This window comes from Hyaena hyaena, unplaced genomic scaffold (assembly GCF_003009895.1).
Source record: "Hyaena hyaena isolate Hyena2069 unplaced genomic scaffold, ASM300989v1 scaffold_137, whole genome shotgun sequence".
NCBI lineage: Eukaryota > Metazoa > Chordata > Mammalia > Carnivora > Hyaenidae > Hyaena > Hyaena hyaena.
The window spans coordinates 2,442,456-2,467,230 of record NW_024080769.1 but is presented as its reverse complement, the minus strand read 5'-3'; the positions used below and the strand labels follow the sequence as shown (position 1 = coordinate 2,467,230).

Genomic DNA, 24,775 nt, shown 5'->3' with positions numbered 1-24,775 from the left:
AACTTAGAACTGTGAGATCACGACCTGAGCTGAAGTTGGATGCTCAACCGACTGAGCCCCCCAGGTGCCCCCTAACAGTCAGTGTCTTGATTGGAGCCCTGGAGCTCCACTCTTGTGGGGAAATCGGCATGATGGGAACCAGGGAGAGAGGCCATGGAAGGGAAATCTTGCTTATCTCATTTAATTCTAACCATTCTTCAAGGTAGGCATTGCTATCCCGTTAAAATAAAGAAGCTGAGGCTCAGAGAGATGGTGTAAAAGTTGTCCTGACTACAGACCAAGAGATGGCCTCTTAGAGGAGAGAGTAGAGGTGGGTGGTGCTGCTCACATGGGCAGAGGCTGAACTTGAAATAGAAAGACATGCAGGTAGGCTGAAGATGTCTTTTGTCATCCAAAGCGAGCACTTCTGAGAGTAAAAAGGGGCAACACACACAATAGGACAACAGGCATCGACTGGGACTGACCTGAATAAACCGGGCTGCGTGGTCACCTACACATAGGGCACCGGAGGGAAGTGACAGACACCGTTTATAATGTAATCCTCATGGCAGTCCCTAATGTGGATATTACCCCCATTTGGCAGATGAGCAAACTGAGGCTTAACTTCCTACAGCTTTGAAGTGGGGAAGCGCTGGCCGGCTTGAAGCCCTTGCCGCCTCCCAGGCTCAGAGCCTTTGGAGGATGACCAGAGGAAGAGGCCAACTGGAGAAACAGCTGGAAAGCTTGGGTCTTGGAGTGTGACTGTGTGGCGGGCTGTCCCTGCAGTCTCCGTGTGGCCTCCTCCAGGACTGGCTGCAAGCAGCGGCTGGGGAAGGTGAGTGAGTGTGTGGTAGGGGGCTGGGACAGTGTGGAGGCCCCAAAGGCTTCTGCAGCCTTTCCTGATCTGCCTGGACCTCCAGGGGTGCAGTGGCCAAGGCATGGAATTTCTGGGGGAAAAGAGTCTTCACTGAGTTGCCCCATTCCTATGATTGGTGAACAGGAACACTGAGAAATCTCGTGGCATACTTCCTGGTGAGGACTGTCCCCTCTGGTCTAAAGATCCTGCCATGGCTCTGGTTCAGTCCTTCAGGGGCTCCTGGAGAGACTGGTAGTCTGGGATGCCGGAATACTCTAGGTTATGGGCAGAGAGTGAGTAAGACCACGCATGCCTGGAGGGGTTGTGGGCCTCCCGGTTCCTCCTACATTCACCGGTCGGTCTAGCCTCCCGGGAGTGGGTCAGTGGCAGACGGGGAGGGCCCAGCCCAAAGGTCAGATGGCTTTTGCAGGCCCGTCGACATACTGTGTCCCAGGTGGATGGTCAGGGTTGGCCGCCGGGCATCCAGCAGGGCAGACCACACTCCCCCAGGTGTACCCACGTCCTGGTGGGTTGCAGGTTGTCAGGACTGTCAAGGGAGGAAAGTCCTGTCCCTTAGGGATGACCCTACTGTCAGGGGCATCTCACACAAGTACAGTGGCCTGAGGTCTCTGTAAGCCAATGTTGTGTAATCAGGGCTGATCATGTTTCTTCATTCCTTCATTCATTTTATTTATTTATTTTAATGTTTTATTTATTTCTGAGAGAGAGAGAGAGACAGCGTGAGCAGGGGAGGGTCAGAGAGAGAGGGAGACACAGAATCCGAAGCAGCCTCCAGACTCTGAGCTAGCTGTCAGCACAGAGCCCGATGCGAGGCTTGAACCCACGAACTGTGAGATCATGACCTGAGCCAAAGTCGGACGCCTAACAGACTGAGCCACCCAGGCGCCCCTCCTTCATTCACTTAAAAAAGAATGAATAGACTTTACTTTTTAGAGCAGCTTGAGATTCGCGGCAAAATTGAGTGGAAAGTCTAGTGAGTCCCTATATACCCCAACCCCAGCACACGCACGGCCTCCTTGTAGTCATTCATTTTTCGAACTCTGTGTCCAGACACTGTCCTGGAGCAAGTCCCAGCCTTGTTCTTAGGGCACTTCCTTTTTAGTGAAAAAGACAGAAGAGCAGATAGACCAGCCCAGGGAGGGGGTAAGGGGCGAGGTAAGCAACCCTAGGGTACCAAGGGAGCTCAGCAGGACAACCCACCGGGCCTGCAGATGTTTCAGAGGAATGAGGAGCTCTGTAAGGAGGCTGCCTGGGGTGAACTCTAAAAGAGGGGTAGGCGTTAACAAAGATGACAGGGAGAGCAGGAGTTGGGTGCAAAGGGGAGTGTGTGCAAAGGCCTGGGGCTAGCTGGCACATCTGATCCAGGTTCTGGGTCTGGCTTTGAGTTTGGATGTGGTAGGTGGAGGCAGGAGTAATCCCATCCTGCAGAGCCTAAAACTAAGGGGTTTAGTGTGAAAAGGAGGGGCTCAGATGGGCCAGAGCAGGCAGGAGAGCTTACTGGTGTGGGCTAGGCCAGCAACGCCCTTAAAAGAGCCTGGGGAGGGGTGCCTGGGTGGCTTAGTCGGTTAAGTGTCCGACTTTCGCTTAGGTCATGATCTTGCGGTTCATGGGTTCGAGCCCCGCGTCGGGCTCTGTGCTGACTGCCAGCTCAGAGCCTGGAGCCTGTTTCAGTCTGTGACTCCCTCTCTCTCTGACCCTCCCCTGCTCACGCTGTCTCTCTCTCCTAGAAATAAATAAAACATTAAAAAAAAAAAAAAAAGAGCCTGGGGAAACTCAGATACTGGATTGGGCAGTTTGTGGCTTTAAATGTGTTCTGAAGATGCTTCAGAGGTTTTCACTGATGCCTCAAATGCAAGCCCCTTGAGGACAGGGTCGTTTTTCTGATGGCCAGGGGCTGATGCCCCCTTCCCTTCTGCCCAGAAATAGCCCTGACCACTCAGTCTTATTCTCACAGAGAAGCAGATAAGACCCACCTGGCACGAGTCTGTGGCTAGAAGGGCTTCTTAGATCATGGAAGGTTTTCTCCATTTATTTATCCCTCGTGGTTATTGTAGGAAAGGGGCAGGAGGAAAAGGAAAACCCTTTTCTTCTTATTTATTTTGGGGGGGAGGGGCAGAGAGTGAGGGAGAGAGAGAATCCCCAGCGGGTTCCGAGCTGTCAGCACAGAGCCTCATGTAGAGCTTGGTTCATGAGATCATACCAGAGCCAAAATCAAGAGTCCAGTGGTCAACTGACTGAGCCACCCAGTCATCCCAAAGGAAAATGCCTTTCTTTCTTTTTTTACTTTTTACAGTGTATTTATTTATTTTGAGAGAGAGCCAGTGTGAGTGGTGGAGGGGCAGAGAGAATCAGAAGCATGCCCTCCCGCCCCACCCCACCATGTGGGACTCCATCTCATGAACCGGGATATGATGACCTGAGCGGAAATCAAGAGTTCGTTGCTTCAGCGACTCAGTCACTCAGGTGCCCCAGGAATACGCCTTTCTAATAGCGTGAGCCAACAAACCACCAAGAGGGCAAGGACTTGGACCCCTCTCCCTAGCAAGCCCGAGGCACAGCCACAGTCTCCTGGGCCCCAGAGCCTCCTGTGAGGGGCATCACCAGGCCTGGAGGAGGTGAGGGTGCCCCATGCAGCCAGGCCGCAGAGCCTCTGCTTGCTTGGTCAGAAAATGGAGACAGTCAAGTGTGCCCTTTCCCTGTGATTCTGATAGAGGGACTAGGATGAAGGGGCTCTGAGGCCCTCTGAGAGTGAAGATAGTCCCAAACTATTTAGGGACTTAGAGAATCCCCAGAGCAAGTCTCCTATGAGGGACAGCCTCTTCCCCACCCCGCCTGCTTTGGGGGCAGCACAGGTGATGAGGACATACCTGTTGGGGGTCCTAGGATGGGAACAGGCCCTTCTCACGACCCGGAAAGGAGACTCATTATGTTCTGAGCGCTGCGTGTCAGATCCTTTGTGTACATGACTGTATTTCACCTGTCGTCCTGTGGGGTACATACTGTTATCACTCCCGTTTTCCTGGTGAGTGAACCGAAGCTTGGAGAGGTGAAGTGACATCATCTGCTAAGTGGCAGCGCTGGAATACAGGTAGCCCAGGTGGGCCTGTGTCTAAAGCCCACATTCCACATTGCATCCTCTGCTCTGTGTTGGCGGGATGGAGTGGTGTGCCACATCATTCGTTCACTTATTCATTCATTCCCTTGATCCCTGTTTTTCCTGCATATACCTCATGCCCGGCACCGTGTTCGGTGTTGGGGGTAGAGTGAGGAGCAGAAGCAGGTAGGCACCCTGCGCTTGGGGGCTAGCTACCTAATGGGAGAGACAGACCTTTATCAGATAAGGAAGAGGAAACACTCTGATAAGCACCAGGAAGTACTGAATGCCACTCTCAGCGGTAACCATGGGGCCTAAGTTAGTGAGGACAAGAGAGGGGCTTCGGGGAAGATTTATGGAGGAAAGGAGCAGAGGCAATGTGAGTGACCAGGAGCTCGTTGGGGAAGATAAGCCAGAACATTCCAGGCCAAGGCTATGACATGTGCAAAGGTAGGAAGGAGAGGGCTAGCTGGGGGAACTGAAAGATGGGTCTTGAATAGGGCAGAGGGTAGTGGGTGAAGGTGGATAGGATGGGCAGAGGCCCAATGGGGCAGGGTTTGGAGGGGCCACAGCAAGTAGCTGTGGGAAACCAAGACAGGTGCCTGTGAAATGAAAGCTTCCTCTCTTTGCCATGAGGTAAATGAGAGAACACACAACAATGCATGTATCTTCCCCAGAAGTTTGGGCTGCATTAACAGTGGCACAGCGTACAGATCAAAGGAGGTGATTGTTTCTCCTTCTGGCCCAGACTGCACCTGAAGGATTGTGATCCTTTCAGAACCTTCACTACCCACTATCTGCAGAAGAGCCAGTAAACTGGTGCACGAGAATGCTGGATGAGCAGAGAAGAGCAGCCCCCAGGGGACAGGAGTGTGTACTAGACCTCCAAAGACTCTACTGGAGACAAAGTTCCACCCCAGAGAGAGAAAAACATCCTGGCACTTAGGGTTTATGAAGAATGGAGGGAGCTACTGTGAGGTGCTGAGCCTTCTGCTCTGGGGGATCAGAGATGTGGGGAGGGACCCTGCTTAGCCTAATGGGCGGTCTAGATTCGGCCCTCAGCACTGATGCAGCGCATCCTGTCTGCCCTCTCCCTTCCACCTCTGAGTTGGAGACCTACCACACACGTCCCCAGAATACCGGGCCAAGATGGTGGTGGGCTGACCTTGGCTAGCCTAGGGTGGGCTCCAGTTTGTTCTGTTTCGATTGCTTTCAGGAAACCAGACATTGGGGAGGGGGAGGTCTCAGGGCTGTGGGCCGGCTGCTGCTGGTCATCATTTGAAATCACTTCAGGATCCTGCCCTGGACATTCCAGCTGTCCGTCGTACGGTCCCCATTCAGTCAGGATCTAAAGGTAGTAGCCCACAAATCCCTCCCTCACTTCCCCATCAGCTGTGCGTGTGCTGAGACTTCCCAGAACTCCTGTTTCCCTAAAGAAATGGCTGCTGTGGTTTTTGTACCCCAGAACTGTCACTCTGGATCCTCTCTGTCTCTGCCATTCTGTTAGTCCCCAGGCCTGTGTCGTCTTTCTTGACAACAGCTCCATCCTGTGCTCGTAGCTCCTTCCCACTGCCACCACAGCCTCTAGACCTGTTCTTCCCCATGACACTGCCACCTGCCATCCCTACTTGTCTACTCTCTGCTGAGTTCTGGGGTTGGGGCCAGTTACAGTTTTTTTGTAACTGAAGCATATGTATCTTAACTGTACAGCTTGATAATTTCTGCATGTGCATACACCTGTGTGACTACCACCCAGAGCAGGCTCGAGAACATCTCCAGGTCCAGTCTTTTTTTTTTTTTTTTTTTAATTTTTAAATGTTTATTTTTGAGAGTGAGAGAGCATGGAGGAACGGCTGGGGGTGGTGGGGGCACAAAGGACCTGAACTGGGCTCCGTGCTGACTGCAGAGAGCCCAATGTAGGGCTCAAACTCACAAATTGTGAGATCATGACCTGAGCCAAAGTCAGACACTCAACCCAGTGAGCCATGCAGGTGCCTCTCAGGTCCATTGTTTTAAAATAGATCCATCCTGGGGTGCCTGGGTGGCTTAGTCGGTTAAGCGTCCGACTTTCGCTTAGGTCATGATCTTGCGGTTCGTGGGTTTGAGCCCCGCGTCGAGCTCTATGCTGACTGCCAGCCCAGAGCCTGGAGCCTGTTTCAGAGTCTGTATCTCCCTCTCTCTCTGACCCTCCCCTGCTCACGCTGTCTCTCTCTCTCTCCTAGAAATAAATAAAATATATTAAAAATAAAATAAAATAGATCCATCCCTCTAGGCTCCTACTGCATTACTATTGGACACTTGGCAAGTATTGCCTTTTATTCCAACTGGCTGGAGGACAGGGATACATCCTGCTCCCTGTTTTTGCCTCATCCTGACCTAGCACAGAGCAATGCCCGTAGGAGGTGCCTCTTGAGGCCCATTAGATGGAGGTGTGTAGAGCTTGCTGAGTATATATCAGAATATGTGCCCAATTTGTGTCCCTCAGAAATGTGGGAGAGGTGACAGAGATGAGGGAGGGGGTCGCGGGAGTGCAGGACAGTCCCTGAGCACTGAGTGTGTTGGTTCTGCTCCCCCATGATGTACACAGGCCTGGAGGCAAGTATTCTCAACGGAGGGCTCGGGTGTGTGGAACTCCTTGCATGGATGCCCTTCCCAGAAGGCACTATCTATGGTATAGGTGCTAGCCAAGCTCCCAACCTGGGCCCAGAGACCACTGGTTTGAACACTAGCCATGTTTGGTTCAGAGGCTTGAAGGAATAGGGCCAGACCCAACTCAGAGGAGACTTTGAATGCTTGGTGCAGAATGCTCTGAGGGCGTTCAGGGGGCATGGATTCTCACTAGGAGGCCAAGACCTCCCCTGCTGGCCGCCCTTCCCTGGGAGAGCCTGTCCCTTCCCTCCTCTTAGTTCATAACCTTGCTTGGGACATGGTACCCTCAAGAAAATAGAGCCTGGGCTTGAGCAGTACAGTGGCACTGTCAGGAAGGAGTTGGAGGGGGTGGGGAGCCAGGGAAGCATGTGCATGGGGCACATGAAGTCCAACCGGGTCTTCTCCAGGCTGTTGAGACTTGAAGATGTGCTCTTTGCTCTAAGACACAACTTTCCAGTTCTTTGGGGAGCAGAGAGGAACCTCTCTTCTGGGGTCCAGCTGCCTGTTGTCACTGAGGGTCTTCCCCTTGGGTGGGCTCTGCTTCCCTCAGAGTATGTTCCTGGTTCCTCTCATCATTTTTGCTTATTTTTTAATTTTTAAATGTTTTTAAATGTTTATTTATTTTGAGGAAGAGAGAAAGGGAGAGGCAGTGAGAGAGGGAGAGAGGATCCCAAGCAGGCTCTGCACTGTCAGTGGAGCTCAAACTCACAAACTGCAAGATCATGACCTGAGCTGAAATCAAGAGTTGGATGCTTAACCAACTGAGCCAGCCAGGAACCCCCTCCTCTTATCCTTTTAAATGTAGTAAATACGGGTCTCACATAAGGCTTGGGGACACTGGGTGAATCTTTGCTTTTACGTCATATCTGTTATTTCAGGGCTCAGTGCAGGACTTGCATCCCAGGCCAACCTGACACCAAAATCTGTCTAGTTAACAACTCTGCTTAAGACAGCATGATGGCAAGTTCTTATGATCAGGAATGGTCTGCCCCTCCATAATTGGCAGAGACATGATCATGAGCATATGTCAGATAGGAAAGGAGGGAGAGAAGGAGAGTGCACATCAATACTCAATGGAGATAATGAGGATTAACGAAAGTGCCTTACATTGGGTTATGAATGGGAAAGGCTGGGATCTGCAAGTGTGTATTATTATTCTTATTCTACTAAAAGAGAAACTGATCTTCAGGGGATTTACCCATCAGATCCAAGCAGCAGGAAGATGTGGAGGTGAAGTGTGAGTCATGTGTGACTAACTGCAGAGCCGGCTCTTTTTCTGCTCCATGGAAAGTGATCTCCAGGTGCCATGAACATAACTTCAGGATGGGATGTCTAGCTTCAAAACAAAGAGCCAATCTCCTGACATTTGAGGGAAGCTGCCAGCATGTAAGAGAGGCCAAAACAACAGGAAAAAAAAAAAAAAAAGAATTCAGAAACAAAGGTCTCAGAGTGAAGATGCTGCAAAGAGCAGAAGAAAACCTCAAAGAAACTATCATTGATAATCTGAGAGAATGGAAAGAATGTTACACACTGAAACAAGAACAAGATGCCACAAGAAGGGGAACAATGAGAGAACATGTACATTTAAGTGATAGAAAAGATAGTCAAGGAAACCTTTCAGAGAGTTAAACAGAAAGAAACAGAGATAGATAACAGGATAAAAGAGATAAGAAAATTAGATCTATGTGAGATTCACCATCAATCTGACTGATTCCATTTCCTGATAGAACAGAGACAACTGTCAGGGGGAAAATATATATCTTCTTATATCTTATGATATATGGTATCTCATATCATATGTTTATATCTATATCTATCTGTATCCATCTACAGCTAAAACCCACAATAAACATTTTCAGATTGAGTTCGCTGACTGTCCGGTGCAGTAAATGAAAACAAAAGAAACCTAAACCTCTCACCAAGGCTCATTATTGTGAAATCTTAGAACACCAGGATATAAAAGATCTTAGGGAGATGATTTCTGGAATGGTGTCAAGAAAAGCTCCACAGATCTTCTCTCCAATAAAACAATGATAACCAATGAAATTTAATTTAAAAATCCTCTAGAAAGTATCCTAAAGACATACAGCAAATAAAGTAACATTTGGTTAAGATCTACTAAAACTTGGTAAGAAGGATGGGAGACTGTGTCACTTGAGCTGTGACTTGCTTCCTCCCTCTCTCTTTCCAGCTCACAGTAACAGAAGTACCACTCCAGGAGAGTACAGCCAAGAACACAGGGCTCTTGCTACCCTTGCTCCCACTTGAGGGCTACTGTATCTCTCTGGGGGTGACAGACCACTAGCATTTACCATTTCCCTCATCCCTGTGTTGCAGAAGTTCTATTTCAGGAAAGAGTAGCTAAGAGGACTAGGACTTTCTTCCTCAACCCATCCCCAACTCGTAGGGTGAGAAATCTATCCTGAACATGGCAGGCTGAGAATATTTGGGCCCTGATCTTCATCACTCTGCTTCACTCATAGAGTTTCCACACTGGGAGAGGCTAGTTTAGAAAACCAGAGGCTACTGCTCCAGCCCAACACCCTTGTAATGTAGGGGACTCACCCCAAGACACCCACCTTAAAGGTTTGGTACAGGGAGAGAGGATGGCCCTGAGAACAGAGCCCTGAAGCTCTCCCCAAGGGAACTGATTTTATTTGGAACAGAGGATGGGGAAACTCAAGCCTATGGGTGCTCTCAAAAACAATGGAGATATTGGTGGTAAGCAACGGAGATAAAACTGGTAGCTCCATGAGAAAAACAAGCTAAACATTTAACCAGCTAGAAGTTTACCAGAGAGAAGGGAAAGAGACAGCTGAGAAGAGCCCTTCTGGGTTCAAAATAGATCTCAAAGTCTAGCCTCAAAGACAGCCCTTGCAAAGGGGCTTAATTTAATTGGATTAGACTGTGAAGCAATTTATGACCTAGGCCATTGTTGAAAATGATAGAGTAATCAGTTAACAATTAGTGGAGACTAACAGCTGGGTGTGATACCAACAGAGACAGCTTAACAGAAAGTCGAGGAAAGAGACAAAGCCCTGCTGAAACCACTGTCATCCCAAGGTGACAGTGCAACACGCCCAAGGTTGTGCCTTTTAGGAGTGACATCAGAGGCTGCACACTGCAAAAGAAATACTTTTTAAAATAGTCCAGCCAGATCACTAAATAAATTAGCAAATTGCAAGAGTGAACTGTGTTGGGGTTGAGGCTAATATCCAATTGCTGCAGTATATTATCTAAAATGTTAATATACTTTTATACTACAAGTGTACATGCATAATATAGTAAATAAATAAAATACAGTTTTCAACAAAAAAATATGAGACATGCAAAGAAACAGGAGTGTTACCAATACACAAGAAAAAAGGAGTAAACAACAAAGCTGCCTCTTGGTCCCGATGTGAGACGTAACATGCAAAGACTTTACAGGAGTCATTATAAATCTGTTCAAAGAACCAAAGGAGGAGAGCGTGGGTGGCTCAGTCGGTTAAGCGTCCGACTTCAGCTCAGGTCATGATCTCGCAGTTTGTGTGTTTGAGCCCCACATTTTGTGCTGACAGCCTGGAGCCTGCTTCAGAGTCTGTGTCTCCCTTTCTGCTTCTCCCGTGCTCATGCTCTGTCTCTCAATAATAAATAAACATTTAAAAAAAAGAACCAAAGGAAACCATGCATATAGAAGTAAAAGAAAGTACAATGATACTATCTCATCAAATGGCATCCATAAAGAGATAGACATTATATGAAAGAACCTAATGGAAATTCCGAAGTTGAAAAATATAAGAACTGAAATGAAAAATCCACTAGAGAGGCTCAAAGTAGATTTAAGCTGGCAGAAGAAAGAATCAGCAAACTTGAAGATAGATTGATAGAGAATATGCAGTCTGAAGAAGAGAAAAAGGATTTAAGAAAAATGTACACAGCTTTAGAGAGGAGTGGGATACTGTTTAGTGCACCAACATAAGCATGATAGTACCAGAAAGAGAGGAGAAAGAGAAAAGAACATAAAAAATATTTGAAGATGGGATGCCTGGGTGGCTTAGTCGGTTAAGCGTCCGACTTTTGCTTAGGTCATGATCTCCCGGTTCGTGGGTTCGAGCCCCGCATCGGGCTCTGTGCTGACTGCCAACTCAGAGCCTGGAGCCTGTTTCAGAGTCTGTGACTCCCTCTCTCTCTGACCCTCCCCTGCTCACGTTGTCTCTCTCTTTCTCTTTCCTAGAAATAAATTTTTAAAAAAATATTTGAAGAAAGAATGGCTGAAAACTTCCCAAATTTGATGAAAAACATTACACATCTAAGATGCTTAATGAACTCCAAGTAGGATAAACATGAAGAGATACACACACACACACACACACACACACACACACACGCATACATTGTAGTAGCTTTTTGAAAGTCCGGGACAAAGAAAAATCTTGAAAATAGCAAGAGAAAAATGACTTGTTATATCCAAGTAAACCCTAATAAAAATAACAGCTACTTTCTCATCAAATACAATGGAGGCCAGAAGGCAGAGCGATGACATATTCAAAATGCTGAAAGAAAAAAACTGTCAACCCAGAATCTTATATTCAGCAAAACTAGCTTTCAAAAATGAAAGTGAATGGGGCGCCTGGGTGGCTCAGTCGGTTAAGCATCTGGCTTTGGCTCAGGTCATGATGTCGTGGTCTGTGAGTTCGAGCCCCACGTGGAGCTCTGTGCTGACAGCTTAGAGCCTGGATCCTGCTTCAGATTCTGTGTCTCGCTCTCTCTCTCTGCCCCTCCCCCACTTGCACTCTTCTCCTTGCTCTCAAAAATAAATAAAACATTAAAAAAAATTTTTAAGTGAAAGTGAAATAAAGACATTCCCAACTAAGAATTGAGAGAATTGGTGACCAGCAGACCTATCTTATAAGTTGTACTAAAGGAAGTTCTTCAGACTGAAAGCAAGTGAACCCAGAAAGTAATTCAAAACCATATGAAAAACCAGAGTGCTGGTAAAGTAATTATAAAAGACAGTATGTTAGAAGGCAATTGTATAGAACAATATCTATAATTGTATCGTTCGGTCTATAACCTATAGAAATGGAATAAATTTGACAATAACAGCAGAAAGGAGGTGGGTGGAAACTGCTGTATTGGAGTAAGGCAATAACAACAAGTTTTAACTTGGATCCACAGGAACAAGTGAAGACATCAAAATGGGTAAGTAACAAACTATATATACTGTTCTCTCAGCTTCTTTCAAAAACATACAAATATATAAATGTAATAATCTCAACAATGTACTGTTGAATATGTAATGTATAGACATTTATAAACATAATTTATAAATGTATTAACATATATAACAACAATATCTAATAATAATAGCACAAGGAAAAGAGAATGCTATTTACTGATGAGAATGTAACTAAGAAATGTGGTGTTGTGATACTGAAAGGAGAGGAGAAAGGGTGTAAGTGAACTTCACTTGTCATGGTAGGAAGACCAAAGAGACGGTATCTAGATTGGACCTCTCTGGAGATAGCAATAATAGCAATAAATGCTTTATTTAGGAGTCAAAAACCAGAGGAAACAACTGAATGAGCCAGAGTAGTTGCTTTTGGAGAGCAGAACAGAGTGGGCTGAGAGAGTGCTGTTTCTGTTACAGCCCTTTAGCCCACTTTGACTCTGCAAACGCTTTGCATGTATTACCTTGGAAAATAAAAATTAAAAGACATGAGGAGAAACCGTGACAACAATAAGGGTCTTCCCTTTTGAGAGTTTCCTGTCCTCTGAAGCAATTCCCCTTTAAAAACTGAGCAAATCGTTCTATCCAGTTTGTTCAGTTATGCCACAAAGTGCATTCTCACCCTTAGAAGTGTGCCTGGGAGGCAGGCCTTGGTGGGGTTCTTATGAGGGTCAAAGGAGAAGGTGCTTTGTAAAACAGGAAGTGGCATGGTTTGTAGCTGGCTGGTATTAGGCATGGCAGAAGGAAATATCTCCAATTTACACATACAAAAAAAGAGACCCCCCAAAAGGGAAGTAGCCTTCCAAATCACACAGCCAGGTAGTGGCGCAGCTGGAGTTCTGACCGCCTGTCCTGTTTCTACTCAGCTGGCTTCAGGCACAGCTACCTCTTAGCACTCATGCTTCCTCCTCTCCCCTCTCCCCCAGGCAGCCCCCACCCCTTGCCTTCCAACACTGTCCACAACTTCCCTGGCTCTGAGCCCCACCTGGAGGGTAATCCTTAATGTGAGGGCCCTGATGCCATCACAGACTGAGCTCTCACCCTGGCCACACTGGGAGCCCTGATCCTGGTCATAGACAGTCCTGATGCTGGTGGCAGACAGAGCCCTCACCCCCTTGCCACTAGCTTCCTTAATAGTGTTTACAACTGAACATGAGTTGGGCCTGGCCTAGAAGACATGGATGGCCGGGTCCCATCCCCTCTAGGGCCATCTCAGGGACAGAGCTGGTGCAGCTGCGGCCTGGCTAAACTTTCTGACGTGGTTTCCCTCCGTCTTGGACAAGACTCAAAGCCACAATCTGTGCCCAGTCCATTTCTGTCCCCTCCCACTGCTCCTCCTTGTGCGGGTGGAGGATTGTGGGGCCCATGGTGCACTCTGTGATGAGTCATCCTTGCTCAAAACAAACGAGTCTGGCATCGAAAGCACTTTTTACAGCTTCTCTGCTGCAAGGGAGTAATCTCACTAATCAGAATATTCAAATACAACCTTGAACTGGCTGCTTCCCACACTGGACTCTTCACTCCCATCTTTCACCAGGTCAGCATTTCTCCAACATGGTTTCCAGGAGTTGCCGGAACACTGGCTTATTGCAGCTGCTGCCCTGCTCTTATTGATGGATGTTTCCTCTAGGCAGCCCTCTAGGGTCAGTTGGGAGGGAGGCCGACTTCTAGCCACTCTTATCTCTTATCAGCCCCAGGAGAGGTCCCAGAGCTGGACAAGTCAAATAATTAGGAAGGACTTCCTTCTGTCCCCTCCTCTGTCTCCCTAGGCCTTCTCCAAGAGTCCTCTGCTGGCCTTGAGGGCCACGCAGTCTCCCCTTCTGCCCAAGGCTGATCTTTAATACCAAGAATCCACACTCTGCTCTGCTTCCATGTCACTGTGGGACCTTAGGAAAGTTCCTCTGCTGTGGACCTACTTCTCACCGTGTCTGGTGAAGGGTCAGGAAAGCCTTACAGCTTCCTGTCTGCCTTGACATTTTATGACTCAGTGGTACATCAAGACCATCATCCTGTGCCTGCTCCCTGCTGCGCTCTTGTCTTCTCCCCTCCAGGTATCCCAGACCAGACCCAGCATCTGCTACTGCCCCACCTTGACCTTCCACCCCTCCTGGGCACCAAGTCTTTCCCTGAAGGGGAACATAGGCACTGCATCTCTGAGTCTACTGTCCTGGATTTTAGTGGGCTTTTGAGGAATGCTGAATGAATGAATGAGTTGATTACTTTGAAAGAAGCCCCTAAAACATTTCAGCCTCCTTCTCTACATCTATTTAATGTGTTTATCTTCTACACTCATGCTGTGAAAGGCAATGTTCATTAAAAACACCACAACCCTTGGATGTATGAGCCCTTCCCAGTTCTCTTACCGTTGACACCCTGAGGTTAGGGCAAGTCCACTGAGGGGTGGGGTGGGGAATGGAGGGTAGGTGGAATGGGCTTGGCAGTTTGTGGCTGTTGCTTCAGGGGAAACCACAGCTACCTCCTCCTCAGGGTGGTCAGTGAGGCCCAGGGGAAGAGAGGATCACTTTCAGGGTGGTCCCTGGCCACTGAGTCACCACCCAGAGGAAAACCACAGCTTCAAGAGCCCCAAGGCTTAAGAAAAGGTGGCAGGGTGAGCTGGGCGAGCACCAGCACTCGAGCACTTGGACAGCCTCCTCACCTCAAGAGCCATCCCTATCCTGTGTGGCAAGGAGAACCTATTTTAAGATGTGAGAAAGAATGGATCGGTCACAGATCCCTGTGTAACAAGACAGAGCAAGAACAAGAACCACCCCTCTCTGATCTCCTCTTTCCTGATCCCTCAGGAAAATGGGGACAATTCTTGAATTTGAGGAAATTCATCTAGGATATCCTCACCTGAAGATTCATGGTCTGCAACTTAGCTTATACAACAATTTTACCATCATCACAGGTTGCTGCTGTACGTAATAACCATGCAGCATAACCATTGCATTGTAATAACCATGAAATGTCTTCTTCTGTCAGTCTTCTCCTTCTTCTTTGTAGGAAAATGAAATAATCTGAAGTCTCATCTGTGTGCAATGGAAGCTAAAACACACACATACCACACACAAAGATAATGTCTCCAGACTCTCCAGATTTTCTCTTCCTCATAGCTTCTGCAAATTCTTTGTTTCTACTTCATCTTTTAGCTTACTCGGCATGACCTCTGAGCTCAGACATAGCTTCATGGCCTCTCTGATACTCCCCCTTTCAACTTTCTCAGCCTCAAACTCTTAAATTCCAAAGAGAGGAACTTCCAGCCATGGTAGAGGTCATTGGTTTTAGGGTTGAATCTTCCCTGGTAAACAACTATAAATCCTCAGAATAAAATATATGTAACAATAGTTTGCAGGCACTAGACAACAGCCAGTGTAGGGTTATGATCATTGACAGACAGAGGGCACACAGGTGAGCCCTAAATTTACCCAGTTTTCCCCCTGAGGCTGTTTTCCAAAATGAAATGCAGGGAGTTGGATCAAGAAGGAAGTGAGTGTCTCACTCGGCACCCCCCTCCCCAGCCAAATTAGATATGTGCACTTGGATTTGGAGTGTAGGATGGAAACATCTTTGTAAAAATTCCTTTTGGTTTCTTGGTCAACCCCTAACCTGCACATGTTTCAGGGTGAGGCTTTGAAAGATCCAGCAGAGAAGCCTGGGAGCTGGGCAGACTGCAGAGGCTGAAAATCCTGGGGACACTTTAAATTTTTAAATTTTGTTTACATTTATTTATTTTTGAGAGACAGAGAGAGACAGAGCACAAGTGGGGGGGAGGGGCAGAGAGAGAATGAGACATAGAATCCAAAGCAGGCTTCAGGCTGTGAGGTGTCAGCACAGAGCCTGACGTGGGGCTTGAACTCACAAAACGTGAGATCGTGACATGAGCCAAAGTCAGAAGCCCAACTGACTAAACCCTTCAGGTGCCCTACTCCCCAGGACACTTTAAAATTCAGGCCCAAGTAAAGGGGAGCGATATTGGTAAGTATTCCAATAAGGATTCTAGAAAGGCTATACCCTAGGAGTAAAGGCTAAACTCTAGAAGAAAGGGCAAAACTGAAGACTTTCAGGCTTAAGAAAGCCTAAAACCAAACCTCTGCAGATGAAGGTGATCCACTGGTAGTTTACATGCTTCCCAGAACGCAACCTAACACTTGTCAGAGGAAGATAGTAAGATTTACAGATTCTAAAGTGTAGTCACTACAAGCAAGAATTATTAGATCTATGAAGAAACAGGAAAACATGACACAGAATCAAAAGATAAAAGAGGTAATGGGTTGAGAGATGATCCAGATATTGGATTTAGCAAACAAGGGGTTTAAATCAAGTAAGAATGGGACACCTGGGTGGCTCAGTCAGTTAAGCGTTCAGCTCTTGATTTTGGCTCAGATCATGATCTTGTGATTCGGGAGTTTGAACCCTGCAGCACAGAGCCTGCTTGGGATTCTCTGTCTCCTGTCTCCCTCCCTCTCAGCCCCTCCCCTGCTTATGCTGTGTCTCTCTAAAAAGTAAATAAATAAACTTTTAAAAAATAAAATAAATAAGGTTAATATATTGAAGAGAATAGAACAAAAGATGGGTAAAGTGAGTGAAAAGACTGAGTATTTAAACAGAACATTTGAATCTATAAAAATGAAAAAGTGACACTGGAGGCTGCAGAATAAAATATTTGAAATTAAGAACGTGCTGTATGGGTTTAACAGAAGATTGGATACAGCAGAAGACAGGGTAGTGACCAGTCAATAGAAATTATCCAAATTTGGGGCGCCTGGGTGGCTTAGTCGGTTAAGCGTCCGACTTTCGCTCAGGTCATGATCTCGCGGTTCGTGGGTTCGAGCCCCGCGTCGGGCTCTGTGCTGACTGCCAGCTCAGAGCCTGGAGCCTGTTTCAGTCTGTGACTCCCTCTCTCTCTGACCCTCCCCTGCTCACGCTGTCTCTCTCTCTCCTAGAAATAAATAAAACATTAAAAAAAAAAAAAAGAAATTATCCAAATTTAAGCATGGAATGAACAAAAATAGAGTAATAAACAGAACTGACCATAAGAGGTGTGTAAGACATGCTCAAAAAGTCTAATATGTGTTTTGAATCTCACAAGGAGAGAAGAAAAAAAAATAGGACAAAAGCAATATTTGAAGACGTCATGACTGAGGATTTTCCAAATATGAAGAAAGACATCAAGCCACAGATTCAAGAATATCAATGAGCTCCTAGCAGGGTAAGTGTAAAGAAAACTATGCCTAGGCCTATCATAGTTAAATTTCTGAAAATTTAGACAAAGCATAAAATCTTTTTTAAAAAAAATTTTAAAAATGTTTTCTTTATTTCTGAGAGAGAGAGAGAGAGAGAGACAGCATGAACAGGGGAGGGTCAGAGAGAGAGGGAGATACAGTATCTGAAACAGGCTCCAGGCTGTGAGCTAGCTGTCAGCACAGAGCCCGATGTGGGGCTTGAACCCACGAACTGTGAGATCATGACCTGAGCCGAAAGCAACCATTTCATTTATTTATTTATTTATTTGTTTGTTTGTTTGTTTAGAGACAGTGTATGGGAGGGGCAGAGAGAGAGAATACCAAGCAGACTCCGTACTATCAGTGCAGAGGCTGACGCAGGGGTTGAACTTATGAACCATGAGATCATGACCCGAGCTGATGTCGAGTTAGAGCCACCCAGGTAACCCTAAAGCAACCATATTTCTAAACAGAGAGGACAGAATATCAATGATACACTTGGTGGCTGACTATGGAAGCCAGAAAACTATGAAATTACATTTTTAAAGTGCTAACAGAAAAACCCCTGTCAATTTAGTCTATGCCCAGCAAAATATTCTTAAAAAATAAAGGCAAAATAAATGTGTCCAGATGACAAAAATTGAAAGAATTTCGTTTGTCAGAAGTACACATCTCTACCACAGGAAGTTCTTTTTTTTTAAAGATTTTATATTTAAGGGGCACCTGGGTGGCTCAGTCGGTTAAGCATCTGACCTCGGCTTAGATCATGATCTCACAGTCCATGAGTTCGACCCCTGTGTTGGGTTCTGTGCCAGAGCCTGTGTTCGACCCCTGTGTTGGGCTCTGTGTCAGTTCAGAGCCTGGAGCCTGCTTCAGATTCTGTGTCTCTCTCACTCTCTATCCCTCCCCCGACTTAACTCTCTATCTCTTGAAAAATGAATAAATGTTAAAAATTTAAAAAAAAAAAGATTTTATATTTAAGTAACCTTTACACCCAATGTGCAGCCTAAACCCATAACCTTGAGATCAAGAGTCATACACTCCACCAACTGAGCCAGCCAGGTGCCCTACAAGAAATCCTTAGGGAGTTCTATAGGCTGAAAGAAAATGACCTCTGATGGAACTGCAGGAAGGAATGAAGACTATGGGCAAAGGGTAAGCATGTATATGATTATAAGTTATTATTGAGTATTTTAAATAACAAAAATATCTCATAATAATTTAACATAAAAATAAATGTACAACAATAGCACCAAAGATAGGAGAGAACTAAATGGAGTTATAAAAAGCTAATAGTTGAGGAATGCCTGGGTGGCTCAGTTGGTTAAGCATCCAGCTTCAGCTCAGATTATGATCTCATCTCACAGTTTGTGAGTTTGACACCCACATCAGGCTCTGAGCTCTCAGTGCTGAGTCTGCTTTGGATCCTCTGTCTCCCTCTTCTGTCTCCTTCTTTCTCTGCCTCTCCCTCTCTCTCAAAAATAAACATTAGGGGAAAAAAGCTAATAGTTGAGCAAAATGGAATAACAACCGCAATAATAAAAACTTGATTAACCCAAAGGGAAGTGAAAAAAGGAATAAAAGTACAAAGAATAAGTAGAAAACAAATAGCAAGATACATTCAACTGTATCAGTAATTACAATGAATGTAAATAGTATAAATATGCCATTAAAAGACAAGGATTATCAGATTTGATAAAAAACCAAAATTCAATCCTGCTGCCAACAAAAGGCTCACTTTAAGTAGAAAAACACAGAAAGTAAAGGAAAAGGTTATAGAGCAGATGCCTATAAACATTAACCAAAGAAAGCTGATATGGATACATTAATATTAGAAATACAGGCTTTTTAGAAATATTATGAGAGGAAAAGAAGGATATTTCATAATGTAAAATTCCCAAGGAGTTATCTATTTGTCCCACTTGTACAGCCAGACCAGGTTTCAAGCCACCATCAGCTGTGAATTGGCTGCCCTTCCCCATCCCCAAATAAACTGGGGCTGGGAGAACTGCCCTTTCAGCAGCTCTGAGGGGGAGGGTATGGGCCACTTGCCACCCTAGTCACAGTCACTCTGTTTGAGGTCTAAAAGAGTACCCAGATATGTCTCCCTCATCGTAGGCAAGCGCTCAGCTGCTAGGGATTCAGCCTGAATCTGGGGTGCACAATCACTCCAAGCTTGCCTCTGGAGTGGCCTACAGGGCCTGTGACCTTAGCGTGGGGGTTGATAGTCCTCTCTGGAGAATTCCATCTTGCTGGTCTTAACCACCATCCCCATGGTCAGTGACCATGTGGGCTCCTGGCTGGTGGCTCAGCCCATTCCCTCAGCCTAGTGAACAGGCAGGTCTTTGCCACTCAGTTGTTGGGCAGGTGGTTTAGGGCAGGGCCCGCAGCTCCCCAGCACGGCCACCTTAGCACATCATCACTTGATTTCTGTGGCCTTCCTCTTCTCTGCTTCAGAGAAGGTGTGGGACCCAGACATTGTGTCTGGGTCTCTGTGGCTGTAGATCTAGCCCCTGCCTCAACTGCTAGCTCTGATCTCTAGTATTTTCCTGTTTCAGACACCATTCCAGCCTTCCCGCACCAACAGCTCCTGCCCCACTGTTGGAATCCCTCCCTCTGAAAGAAGAGATGAGATACCTTTCATGGTTCCCTATCTCTGGCTCTCCTTCCTCCCCATTCTGCTGTATTTCAAGGCCCTGCCCACATGGTTTGACAGGCTTCAACACAGCTCTTGGCTGGCCAGCCCAAGCCCCACTCACCTGGGTGGATCCTGGTCCACTTCAGGTCATAGCCTGTGTTAATTTGGGCACAGGCACCCCTTGTACTCACAAGAGTCATTATCTGTCCTGTGGAGTCTAATGTTCCCTGTCAGGCTTTATTAGCTGTGGCAGGTACATAGCATGCAATGATTATGCTGAAAGATATTACTTGGCTTTAACCTTGTTCAGTGTGTTATGGGATTAAAGAGTATGGGCTCTGTAGACAGGCCTGGGCTTGAACCCCGTCTCTGTGATTATGGACATGTGACATAACCTCTTTGAATCTAAACTTACTCGTCTGTAATATGGGTTAATATCTACTTCCTAGGAGTGTGGTAAGGAATAAATAAGATGATATGTGTAAAGTGCTTAGGCACACTGCCTGCTACATAAATAATGCCTACTTACACAGATGTTAGACTGTTATTTCTAAAGACCTTTGCTTTGTTATAAGTATTCTTTAAAAACATTTTTTTTAACATTTATTTATTTTTGAGAGAGAGAGAGAGAGGGAGGGGCACACACACAGAATCTGAAACAGGCTCCAGGCTCTGAGCTGTTAGCACAGAACCTGATGCGGGGCTCGAACTCACAAACCATGAGATCATGACCCAAGCCAAAATCAGACACTTAACTGACTGAGCCACCCAGGTGCCCCTAAATATTCTTTTCTTAATTGAGACATGATTGACATAAATTATATTAGTTTTGGGTATACAACATAATGATCTGATATTTGTATATATTGTAAAATTATCTCCACAATAAGTCTAGTTAATACCCATCACCATACATAGTGACACATTTTTTTTCTTGTGGTAAGAACTCTTAAAATCTACTCTTTTACAAACTTTCAAATAACTATACTACAGTATTGTTATTAACTATAGTCACCATGCTGTTGCCATTCCAGGACTTATTTATAACTGGAAGTTTGTACCTTTTGACACCCGTCACCCATTTTGTCCATCCCCCAGACCCCACCACTGGCAACCATCAATCTGTTCTCTATATCTATGAGCTTGTTTTCTCTGTTTGTTTTTGTTTTAGATTCCACATTTAATGAGATCATATAGTATTTATCTTTCTTTGTCTGACTTATTTCACTTAGCATAATGCCTTCAAGTTTCAACCATATTTTAGAAAATGGCAAGATATCATTCTTTAAGAAAAAGATTTTTTTAATGCTTATTCATTTTTGAGAGAGAGAAAGAGAGCTCAAGTTGGGAAGGGGCAGAGAGAGGGAGACACAGAACCCGAAGCAGGCTCCAGGCTCTGTGCTGACAGCTCAGACATGGGGCTCGAACTCACAAACCACGAGATCTTGACCTTAGCCAAAGTTGGATGCTTAACCGATTGAACCACCCAGACACCCCAAGATTTCATTCTTTTTTATGGCTAAATAATATTCCATCGTACATATAGACCACATCTTCTTTATCCATTCATCCGCTGGTGCATACTTAGGTTGCTTTCATGTCTTGATTTTTTTTTTTAAATAATTTTCTAGGAAAAAATTTTTTTAAATGTTTTATTTATTTCTGAAAGAGAGAGCGAGAGAGAGCATGAGTAGGGGAGGGTCAGAGAGAGAGGGAGACACAGAATCTGAAACAGACTCCAGGCTCTGAGCTGACTGTCAGCACAGAGCCCAATGTGGGGCCTGAACCCATGAACTGCAAGATCATGACCTGAGCTAAAATCGGACGCTTAACTGACTGAGCCACCCAGGCGCCCCTTGACTGTTGTTAATAATGCTGCTATGAACATGAGGTTGTGTATAGCTTCTTTAATTAATGTTTTCCCCCCTTCAGATAAGTACCCAGAAGTGGAATTGCTGGGTCAAATGGTAATTTTATTTTTAAAATTTTTGGGAATCTCCATACTGTTTTCCATTGTGACTCCACTAATGTATGTCCCCACCAACAGTGCAAAAGTGTTCCCTTTTTCCATGTCATTGCCTACACTTGTTCTTTCTTGTCTTTTTGGTAATGGCCATTCTAACAGGTGTGAGGTGATAATTCATTGTGGTTTTGATTTGCATTTCTCTGATAATGAGTGAGGTTGAGCACCTTTTCATGTACCTGTTGGTCATCTGTATGTCTTCTTTGGAAACATATCTATTTAGATTCTCTGTCCACTTATAAATATTTTAAGAGACCATATTTCTTTTTTGTTGTGGTTCAGTTTTTCTATTGGGGGTGGATTTTTCTAGTTTTTTACTTTTTAAATTCTAGAATATATCATATATACAAAAGGGTATGCCTTATGTAACATATGTGCAGTTAACATAACAATAAAATGAACACGTGCATACCTATCACCCAACTAAAAAATAAAACATTCCCAGTTCCTTGAAACCTCTTTTATCTCCTCCCAAATTATATCTCCTCTTTCCACTCTAGAGGTTACGACTGCCCTGAGCAGTCCAGTGTAAGTGGAGGCCATGTGGGGGGCAGTAAGGAGACATACCTGCCCCTCACAGCCAGAGAGTTAGCAATGGGGGTGCAGTGGGAGCCAGAACTCTCATGCCCTTCCAGCTCAAGAGTCAATGGAGACAGTTGGAAACTGGATTGTTGCCCCTCCCCCTCAGCCATAGGTTGAAGCCCTAACCCCCCAATGCGACTGTATTTGGAGACAGTGCCTTTAAGGAGGTCATTAATGTTAAATGGAATAATAAGGAGTCCCAGTCCCTAATCCAATAAGACTAGTGTCCCTATAAGAAGAGTTAGAGACTCTAGGGATGTGCCAACAGAAAAGGCCACGTGAGCACACAGTGAGAAGGTAGTTTGTCTTCAAACCAAAGAGAAAAGTCTCATCAAGGAACCAGCCCTACCAACACCTTCATCTTGGACTTCCAGCCTCCAGAACCAGGAGAAAATAAACTTATGTTCTTTAACATAACCTTCTGTGGTACCTCCTGTATGGCAGCCCTAGAGGCTGAGTGAGGAACCTGGACCTCGAGTCCCTCCTTGCAGTAACGAGGTGGCGTCTCTCTTTCTCTTCTGGAGTAGTGTCAAAATGGAAGGTTTAAATAAGATCCAGAGTCTCACAACATACTACCTAAAATGCCCTGGTTTCAAGAGATTATTGTCAGACCCAAAACCAGGAGGGTCTCACACTGCATGAAAAGAAGACAGTTAATAGATGCTAATGTCAAGATGACAGAAATGTTACGATTATCAAAGGAAGATTTTTGTTTGTTTTTGTTTTTTTGAATTTTTTAAAATTTAAATTAAAAAAGTTGAAATTATTTTATTTATTTCTGAGAGAGAGAGAGAGAGAGAGAGCGTGAGCAGGGGAGGGTCAGAGAGAGAGAGAGAGAGAGAGAGAGAATCCAAAGCAGATTCCAGGCTCTGAGCTGGTAGTCAGCACAGAGCCCGATGCAGGGCTCGAACCCATGAACCGTGAGATCATGACCTGAGCCGAAGTCGGATGCTTAACCAACTGAGCCACTCAGGGGCCCAAATTTAAATTTTAATTCCAGTATAGTTAACAGTGTTAATATTAGTTGCAGGTGGACAATACAGTGATTCAACAATTCTATACATTGCTCAGTGCTCATTGTGATGAGTGTACTTACTCCCCTTCACCTATTTCACCCATTCCCCCCCACCCCCACGACAACCTCTCTCTTCTCTATAGTTAAGAATCTGGTTATTTTGTTTTGTTTCTTTTTCCCCCTTTGCTCATTTGTTCTGTTTCTTAAATTCCACATATGTGTGACATCATATTGTATTGTCTTTCATTGACTTATTTCACTTAGTGTTATACTCTTTAGATCCATCTATGTTGTCACAAATGGCAAGATTTCATTATTTTTTTTATGGCTGAACAATATTCCATTGTATATATATATATATATATATATATACCACCTCTTCTTTATCCATTCATCTAGTGATCGACCCTTGGGCTGCTTCCATAATTTAGCTATTGTAAATAATGATGCTATAAACATAGGGTGCATATAGCTTTTCAAATTAGTAAATACCCAGTAAATACCACTACTAGTACAATTACTAGATCATAGGGTATTTCTATTTTTAATATTTTGAGGAATCTCTTGGTTTTTGTTTTTTATTTTTTTTAATGTTTATTTTTAGTTTTGAGAGAGAGAGAGACTGAATGTGAGCAGGAGAGGGCAGAGAGAGAGGAAGACCCAGACTCTGAAGTAGGCTCCAGACTTTGAGCTGTCAGCACAGAACCTGACGTGGGACTCGAACCCACGAACTGTGAGATCATGACCTGAGCTGAAGTCAGTTGCTTAACCAACTGAGCCACCCAGGTGCCCGGAGGAATCTCCACACTGTCTCCCACAGTGGCTGCACCAGTTTGCATTCCCACCAATCGTGCACAAGCGTTCTTTTTTTCTCCACATCCTCACCAAACTTGATGTTTCTTGTGTTTTTGATGTTAGCCATTCCGACAGGCGTGAAGTGATAGTTCGTTGTAGTTTTGATTTGTATTTCCCTGATGATGAGGGATGTTGAGCATCTTTTCAGGTGTCTGTTCGCCATCTGGATGTCTTCTTTGAAAAAAACGTCTGTTCGTATCTTCTGTCCATTTTTTAAAGTTAATTTTTGAGAGAGAGAGAGCATGAGCAGGGGCGGGGCAGAAGGAAAGGGAGACAGAGGATCTGAAGCAGGCTCTGAACTCACAACAGAGAGCTCAAACTCATGAACCGTGCATGAGATCATGACCTGAGCTGAAGTGGGATGCTTAACCAACTGAGCCACCTAGGGGCCCCTGCCCATTTTTTAATTGGATTTTTCGTGGGCATTTGGGTGTTGAGTTTTATGAGTTCTTTATATATTTTGGATATTAACCTTTTACTAGATTTGTCATTTGCAAATATCTTCTCCCATTCAGTAAGTTATCTTGTAGTTTTGTTGACTGTTTCCTTTGCTGTGCAGAAGCTTTTTATTTTGATGTAGTGTCAATAGTTTTTCTTTTGTTTTCCTTGCCCCAGGAGACATATCTAGA

At 45.2% G+C, this 24,775-nt stretch overlaps 1 long non-coding RNA gene across 1 annotated transcript; it reads left to right on the top strand.

Moving 5' to 3' along the window:
- The first annotated feature begins 592 nt into the window (after window positions 1-592).
- LOC120235753 lies at window positions 593-17,011 on the top strand. Its single transcript, XR_005529494.1, has 3 exons — window positions 593-814; window positions 11,760-11,783; window positions 16,901-17,011. It is a non-coding gene; the product is annotated as an uncharacterized LOC120235753 (long non-coding RNA).
- Window positions 17,012-24,775: the final 7,764 nt, after the last annotated feature.